This window comes from Leptonychotes weddellii, chromosome 6 (genome assembly GCF_054177405.1).
Source record: "Leptonychotes weddellii isolate Sample4059 chromosome 6, ASM5417740v2, whole genome shotgun sequence".
Lineage (NCBI taxonomy): Eukaryota > Metazoa > Chordata > Mammalia > Carnivora > Phocidae > Leptonychotes > Leptonychotes weddellii.
In genome coordinates this window covers 18,216,311-18,225,219 of record NC_138374.1, presented here as the reverse complement: position 1 = coordinate 18,225,219, position 8,909 = coordinate 18,216,311, and the positions used below count along the sequence as shown (strand labels likewise).

Genomic DNA, 8,909 nt, shown 5'->3' with positions numbered 1-8,909 from the left:
ACTTCACAACCACCCTATGAAGTAGGTACAGCAGGTATTATAATCCACCACCTGAAAGATGGCTAAACTGAGGCACAAGGATGTCAAGAAACTTGTTTGAGGTCACATAACCAGTTGGTGTCACAACTAGAACTAGAGCACTGGAATTTTGAAACTTAAGCCTGTGTTTTCTTGGCAGAAAGTGTCTCGGCTACTGCTGGATCTACCCAGAGTTCATGTGGAGATTTGTGGCTACAATTTAATTGGAGAATACAAATCAGGCATGCCTAAAGAGCTCTACAGAAAGGAGATTGTTTCTCTTAGATCATGACTGTGTTAGAAAAGGGAGGTAGAGGATAGAGTCAGTTGTTTTAGACAAAACAAATTGCAAACAAACAAAAACACTTTGTAATCAGTTTCTGGATATTTTGGGGGCTATTCATTCATTAATTCGTGTATTCATTTTTTTTAAGGATCTACTAAGTGCCTTTATATAAGAGACTGTACTCAGCACTTTTAGGAAGATACAAAGAAATGCATTTAATTGGGAGGGGGTTGAATTATACAGGTAATTGCCATTTTATTCATTGTCTATTACCACCTGGTAAATGAAATGCCTTCCTTACAGAAGAGCAAGATAAACAAAACCAGATGAAGAAATTGGGCAACTAATTTCCTTCGATTCTCTCCCTGTAGGAAGCATGCTTTTTTTAAATCAAGGTGATAAATTGTCCTGCCAGATACACAAAACACCAAGTTTGCTATGTCATCTAATGTAACACAGACTTTAACTGTAATGGCCCCTTGAAACTAGGGAGAGTGGGCTTAGGTCAGTGCCAGGTTCTTTACCAGGAACACCAGATCAGGATTGAAGGGAAAATGTTACTATCTAATAGCACAAAAAGTAACTTCCAAAAAGCATCTCTGAAGGCCGGAATTAAAGTCTATGATACTTTCCCTTGCCTGGCTCTTAAACTTTTCCTCTTGGCAGGCATACTTAAGGATGTAGACAAAAGGGAACAGAGGCACCAATGGGCCCAAGGAAACAACCAACAGAGTTGAAGTCCCTGTCATTTGGGTGGAAGATAAGCAAGAGTTTGCCAATGAGTGTTTCCTTGGAAGTCACTTAAAAAAAAACCAAAACAACAACAAAAAAACCCACAACATTTTCCTGGAAAAATTTCTTCACTTTCTAGGGTAAACCCAAAGGCAAAATTGGTGCTAATGTTTGCACACACTGTTAAGTACTTGTTTGATATTCTTTAGTTTATACTACAGGTACACAGTGTCACTGAGTGAAACTATCGTTTTTTTGTTGTGATAGGTCCTGCTCAGCCCCCAGTGTGGGTATATGAAACTGTGTGTATGTTCATACGTGTTGTTTATTTGCCTTGTGTGTGTGTATGAAGAGTGGAGAGTCAGAGTAAAGCCCAATTCTGTCCTTAACTCTGTCCCCATTTTGCTTCTCTGGGTTTCCATCCTTTCCATTTATAAAATTACAGGACTGGAGTCAGTGAGCTCTAAACTTTGTTCCAACTCTACCATCCAGCAATGCTCAGTTTTTAAATGCTTTCATTATTATTAAACATTATGTACTCCACTCAGTCAATACCCTTAGCAATATAGTAGGGTCCTGCTTCAGGAAAACTGTTCATAGTTACGTACAAAATCTTAAGTCAGATAAAATTAAGTTTATTCATTTTATAAAAATGATTATTTGATCTGCAAAATAATTCCCAAAATGGCAGTAAATAACAAACTCTGGTTATACATTTAAAATAAAGATTTATTTTTAATCCAAGTTTTCATGAAAAGTAATCTAGAATGAGACATACTTGCATTAATTAGCAAAAATATAAGCAAATAAATGTCATAAATCATAGTATTTTGGAATGTTAAAGGAAAATTTCAATCCAACATCATTATTTTACAAAACAGGGAACTAAGGACCAAATAAGGTTACATATTAGCTCAATATCACACCTGTAGTTAACAAAGGCCCTGCAAAGAAAATCAATTGCAAAACATTTTCTATATCTTTCTCTATTCATATTTTGAGGCCACAACTCTACATTTACCTATGAAGAAAATAATCACAGCTGTCCATTCACTGCTTAAATCAAGGATTATTAATTACTGAATAAAATTTAAAGTTATAATGCAGACTATCAAGTTTCTCCTGTATGGGCACATTACATTTTAATAGTCTAAATAGTAGATTCACATGTACTTAAAGTAAGTTAATCTACTTATTTTCTTAATTTTGCTGATTTTTGAATTGCCACTGAAATAGAATAGTGCTCTGCTATTATTGTTTAGAATTATTTTAGATATTTTTTGTTTTTCTATAAATAATAAAGTGATTTTTAAAACATGAATACACACTGAAATCTGTCAATAATATATTTTCTAATACCAACATCCACTGAAATTCCAGGTATGCTTATAAGGGTTAGAAGGCTTGGACTTCATTGCTCCCTGTCACATGAATGAGTTTTGTTATTCTTTTCGAATTCTTGTATTAAATGCTAATAACCTCCTTTTATTTGGTTATCATTTTAGTGCAATGATTGGAAATTAAATATTAGCACGAAATACTAACTGGTTTCCAGGCACACGGGTTTGTTTTTGCCATGGACCCCAATGTTTGAAGTTAGCAGGGCTCTTTAAAATATTTTTAAAACTAGTGAGCTTCCAGCATTTCATTGATTCACACTAAATCAGTCCCTCGATCATCCAGTTAATTTTAACCTTGACCTCTCACAGCTGTACTGCTTTACTCAGTCCCAAAAAGTCCCTGCTTCTGCTTCTTATGAAGCAATAGTAGAGAGGAGAAACAAAGCCCATTCCTTTAAGAAAGATTCCGCCTCCTTTTTTTATAAGCAAGCGCCTAATGGTAACCGGGAGTCTCTACTAAGTCACACACTTTACTACTCAGCATTGGGAGAAGCTGCTGCGGCTGCTGTCTGTAGCTGCGGCCGCCGCCGCGGGTCTGAGGCTGCAGTGGTTTCACTGCAGAACCCACACTTACAGAAGACACACACGTCTACTACCCTGGACACAAGCAAGCCTTGCATCTTCCGCGGGTAAGGCGATCTTTTATCCATTTTGTCCAGAAACTGTGGGAAAGGGAATGATCATGGAAAAGATTGCTCATCAGACATGCTTAAAATGGATTATAGTAATTTGTCTTCCTTTGGGGGGGGGGGTTGTTTAGATTTGTGACTGGCAAATGCTCTATATAGTGGAGACTATTGTCTGATAAGTGCTCTTAACATACTTTTTTTTTTTTTGCTAGTCATAGAAAGGCTAACCTTGATGCATGCAAAAGCTTTTCATTTTTTGCTTTATAAATGCAAAAAAAAAAAAATCCAGCCACTCCCAATATCTCTCTCAAATACTGCAGATATTTTTAAACACCAAATAAAATGACAGGCTGAGCATTTTCTAAGTATTTTCTCCCCAAAGCCAGGAAGCCTTCCCTCGATCCTTTAGGGGTATTTAAAAATCATAAGGCATGGTTAGATTTTGAGCAGATGGGAGATGGTGGTAGACTGAAATTTCTATAGCCTTAGTCCAGTGGAGAGAGAAAAGGAGGATAAATGAATCACAGTTTGTGCCAACACAAGATTCATTTTCCACACTTCATATGTGGGAAGAGGAAACTACATTTTAATTAGCACATTTTTAGGGAAGAGGGAGGGGATGAAGATGAGGGGGATGGCATGAAGTATTTGAGGGGGAAGAAAAGAGTCTGCAGAGGAGGAAGGAAATGAAGTGGACTGTCGCCAGTGCCTTGGAAACGAAGGGAGACAAGGGTGGGGAATGAAGTTTGTTCTGTTTGGTAGGGTGGGGTTGACTCAAGGGACCATGAATAACCAGAATGGCGCTTGCAGGGGTGTGCTTGCGAGTGGATTCGTGCCGTGGAGGACACGTGTGCGGGAGGGATGTGCAAATCGTGGGTGGCTGAGAAAGGTGTGCATTGCTGGGAGATCTGTTTCGAGATCAGGTTGGGGTGAGAAATGTATCTGGGCGACGGGGGGGTGGAGGAGGCCCAGTGTCACCTGTGGATGGATCCACATCCCTGCTATTGCACGTTGCAAAGTTTACCCAGCCCCAAATTCATTTTGAAAGCTGGCGCTGCCTCCCTCGACTTTTCCCCTCCAAGAAGCCAGATCTCATAAGGTCACAAGGCCAGGGGCCAAAGTAGGGGTGAAGACCCTCCACCGGTCTAAGTGGAGCAGGATTGAGAGAGCCCCTGCCCTGCCCCTCTGTGGAGGTGAGTAGGGGGAGGAAGCGCCCAACAGGCAAGTATGCTGAGAAGAAAATCTAGGCCCCTCCTATGGGGGGCGTGCGGAGATTGAACCTTAGCCGTGGCCTCCCCCTGAAGACCCAGCTGCCAGAGTAGGCGGCAGAGGTTGACTGAAAGCTGCGGCCCAGCCTCGGGACGGGGAAGGCTCGCTCAGGTTAGGGTGGACATTTCTGAGGATTCCTCCTCCTCCTGGTAGTCGGGTTTCCGTCGGGGTTATTTCCCCCTCCGACCCTCAGGGGACGCCACGGATCGGAACTGCATAGCGGGAGGAGGACGCTGAAGAGGTGCCAGGGAACTGCCTAGCGCCAGGCCCTCCCAGAGGCCCGGCCGGCTGGTAGGTCCCTGCGGTCGCGGCTACACAGATGTGGTGCTCGCGGGCGGGGAGGGGGCCGCAGCGGGTGGAGCCAAGGCTCGCGAGGGGCGCGAGGGGCCGCGAGGGGCGGGGCCTTGAAGAGGCAGGGCCTTGAAGAGGCGGGGCCCAGAACGTCCTGTGATTCCGAGGGGCGGGGCCAGGTCGCTCGGAGGGGGGGGCAAAGGGCGGGACTAGGGGCGTTCGGGGGCTGCGAGGGGCGGGCCTCTAGGAGGCGGAGCCAGAGGCGCTTGGGGCCTAAGGGCGGGGCTTAGGGGGGCGGAGTCAAAGGACGCTCCGGGGGCGCTCGGCCAGTCCCGCCAGAGCGCGAGCCGCCCGCTGGTAACGGTCGCCAGGGCGAGGGGCGGGAGGGGAAGGAAGGGGATTTAAATTATTTTCTTTAAGAGCAGTGAGCGAGAGCTAGAGGCATCGCGACCCAGGTGTCTCCGCTTCCTGCTATAGAGGGCTCGGCGCCCAGGTCCCTCCCTCCTCACGCCCCCTCCCCTTCTGTCCTCCCCTGTGGAGCCGTGCGGCGCTTAAGAGGCGGCCGCGGCGGATCGAGCAGCCACTGCAGCTCCGGCGGCCTCGGAGAAGAAGGAAGGGAAGCACAAAGCCCGCTGCGCGAGGCGAGCTGCGAGGTAATCCTGAGGGAGAGAAGGCGCCGTCGTTGAGCCCCTCCTTCCAGCGGGGATGGCTGGCGCCCGCGCGGGCTGAACGGCGGAACCCTTCCAGGGGGTCGCGCGGGGGCGGGGAGCGCGGCGGCTTGCAGGGCCGAGGGGACTTCCTATTGGCTGTCCCTGCGGCCTCAGGTGAACCTCTCTCTTCCCGGGGGGCCGGAATGGGAGCCCTGGGCTAGTCCGAGGGGAGTGGACGTGCGGGGGAGGGAGGGCCTCTGGGCGCCGCCGGGTGGGCCCGACTTGGGCGTCCTATGGTTTCCCTCGAGAGTACCGTAGGGAGTTCTGAAAATCGAGAGCTAGTTGAAGCGTTGGTGACCTGGGACCTTAAGCTCGGAAGGTGTGCCCCCGAGGTTGCCGCGCTTGGAAGAGGTGGAGGTAAGGGAAAGAATGTTGGTTTGTTTTGTTTTCCTCGTTTAAAAAACTTCCGTTACTAGTTGAAAGCGTTCAGCCACCTTTCTCCTGTAATCCGCGTCCCCATTCTCCTAGTGCGCGCACACACCCCTACAAACGCTTACACATTAAGGTTGTGCTTCCTGCCTGGGGTGACAAGCAGAGTTGGCAGCGGGTCCACTTTGCTGGTGTTTGGGGCACGTCCAGCCTCTTTGGAGGTATGCTGTTATAGCTGAGGCAAGACCACAGAGACAGGTAGAATAAGCTAGGCCTCTGTTAAATTGGCAAGAATGGCCTCAGGTGAACTTTTTTGTTGCAGAGATTTAATTGCAAGTAGGTGCCCGCTCAAAATGGGAGCGTAGTAAAACCACTAATTTCTTTGGCACGTGTGCTGTTGCAGTCGACCACTATAGTGGTAAGGAGAGAAATGGGAGTTTAACTCAACCAGGAGGTTTTGAGTCGGGATTATATGCAAGTGTGGTGAAGGAGTTGGTAAGATTCTGGGGGTTGGAACCAGCTACATAAACGTGTGTGCATGTTTATATTAAATTTTACAATATTTCAGATTCAGCAGTATGAAATGGTTGCTTTTCTTGGAATGAAGTGCCTCTACATCATGCTTAGTATATCCTAATTTGGGCTTCAGAAGACTTCTAGAGTGTTGTTAAAGAGAATAAGAGTGCAGGGTAACCCGTCGTTAAGAGCTTGACTATTAAAAAATTTGTGTAATTAAGGTATGGTACCAACTCATTTATAGCGTTACTTTTGGAGCATATGTGTAAAGTTTTTTGTATCCAAATCTTGATTGCATTGTAATTGGCCTCTAACTCGTTTTCCTTTGCTTAAATTTTTTTTTTTTTAAGATTTTATTTATTTGCGAGAGAGAGAACGAGAGACAGCATGAGAGGGAGTGAGAGAGGGAGGAGGGTCAGAGGGAGAAGCAGACTCCCTGCCGAGCAGGGAGCCGGATGTGGGACTCGATCCTGGGACTCCAGGATCACGACCTGCGCCGAAGGCAGTTGCTTAACCAACTGAGCCACCCAGGCACCCTTCCTTTGCTTAAATTGAGCAGATTAATTTTGCAGAGAGAGGGCCAGAAAAATGTGGTTGCTTTTGCTACATTTAATTCTTCATCTTTTTAAAGAGTTCTTTTATTTTTTTTAAGATTTTATTTGAGAGAAAGCAAGTGAGAGAGAGAGCATGAGTGGGGGGTGGGGGAGGCAGTGGGAGAGGGAGAGAGGGAGAAGCAGACTCTCCACTGAGCTGGGAGCCTGTTGCGGGGCTCAATCCAGGGATCCTGGGATCATGATCTGAGCTGAAGGCAGACGCTTAACTGACTAAGCCACCCGGGAGCCCCATCCAAAGAATTCACTCTTAAAAATTGACCTCAGGTGCTGGCATGTTGGTAATAGGCCACTTTTTTTCTTTAAAAAAAACTATCAATTTTGAATGTTAAACATAATTTATCTCAATTATAAATGTAAATTAAGAGATAATTGGTTATGGGGCATTCAATATGTTGTAGCTTTTTACATGTATGATAACAGGAGGTTTGTTGGTAAACATTTGACATGACAGGTGATCATAAGACACCTGGGAAATATTTATTTTGCATGATAGAAGAATTGTATTTTCAAAATATGTTTTACATTCTAAAAGTGAAAAAACTGTACACTTTTCTATTTCTAACCCCTTTTTTCAATAATGCTATACTGGGAAGAATGTGTTCCATTTGGTGATGTTTAAAGTGTGGATTTGGTCTTGTAAAACTAGAATGTCTTTTGAGACTAAGAGGACATAGCATCAGCATCAGCTCCTACACACAATCCTAAAATCTAGACTCAAGGTGGGGCTCAACTTCTGCAGTTGTGAGGCTTCCTGAAGTAGGTGTATCATGTCTGTTTTTGTTACACCTAAGCCTATACAGGTTGTTAGCTGTTTAATCTGTTCAGTGGCAAAGCAGTTGATTAGCAGTACTGGGCAGCACTTACACATGTCCTCAGGGTATAAGAAGCATTTCTATTGAGGGAGGAAATCCTATAAAAGCATAGAAACCCATATCTGAACAAATTCAGTTTGTAGAATGTTGTGGAATGATGTCATAATATTAACTGAGTTGTTTTATGTAAAGTGTTTACAATATGGTCTGGTACTCAGTGTTTTATGACTTTATCATCACTAGTATATAAAATGAGTCTTTTCAGAAGGTGGTTATATCACACTACGTAGCAAGTGAAGACTAAGCAAATATTTGTAATAACCAGTATTTATTTCCTGTACCTCTGTGCCAGAGTTTTATATGATTTAATTTACTTATTCCTCACGACACCCGAACGACTAAACAGAGACCTAGGTTTTTGCCCAAGGACTATAGGCACCAGGTGCCACAGGCTGGTTCTGAACCCAGAGTCTGACTTTAGAATGAGCCCGTGTAACTAGTGGGCCCTGCTATTATACTTGCAGTAGTAGTTACAAATCAGTGAAAGGTCTTCGAAGTATTCCCAAAACTACAGGTATCCCTTGGTCTTGTTTAGCCACACCCTCCTATATTAATACCACCAACACACCAACAGATTGTTTAAATATGAAGGGTGGTGATTAATCTGCATTAAGTAGAATCACCTTTTGACTTTGGAAGAGGATTCTCTTTTGATTCCTAAGTTTAGCTAGAATACTATATTTGGGCTAGAGTATGTTATCTTTTTAATTACTAAAGATATTAAAGTCATTTTTTTTTTTTTTTTTTTTAAAGCTTTCCAGATATGCTGGGACCCACCAGGCCCAGCAGGCACTAGTTTTCCTTGGAGAGATTCTGGTTTTGCACTAAATCAGTAAGGCTGATCTTCTGATTATCAACATTATATCAATCTAAGATGGATTGTCACTTAAATTTGTTCTAAATTCCGCCTGAGTTGCCTCCTAATATTAGCCTTAAGATATAACTATGGCTTATACTCTGTCACTCACATTCCTCATGGAATTGTGTGTTGCTGCTTCACCAGTGTAGTTGATAGGTCAAGCAAATAAATTATAACGTAAATCAGGAGCTGGTTTCAGTACTGTTTAGAATTATTGTAGAGAACTGAAACGTCCTTTTGTTGACAGTTTAGTGAAATATAATGTTAGGAAAAAATGTTTAAAAACGAGCATATGTTGGGGCGCCTGGGTGGCTCAGATGGTTAGGCGTCTGCCTTCGGCTCAG

The 8,909-nt window shown here is 44.0% G+C and overlaps 1 long non-coding RNA gene across 4 annotated transcripts in view; it reads left to right on the top strand.

Annotated features, from left to right (window-relative positions):
* The first annotated feature begins 2,856 nt into the window (after positions 1-2,856).
* The window catches only part of LOC145722145 (uncharacterized), a 62,745-nt gene continuing 56,692 nt past the window's right edge, over positions 2,857-8,909 (top strand). For 3 of the 4 annotated variants that reach the window (XR_014146204.1, XR_014146202.1, XR_014146201.1), the window contains exon 1: positions 4,933-5,278. This is a non-coding gene — a long non-coding RNA (uncharacterized LOC145722145). Of the gene's footprint in view, positions 3,066-4,932; positions 5,279-8,909 lie in introns of those variants that run through there. The other variant, XR_014146203.1, reaches the window with a different exon arrangement.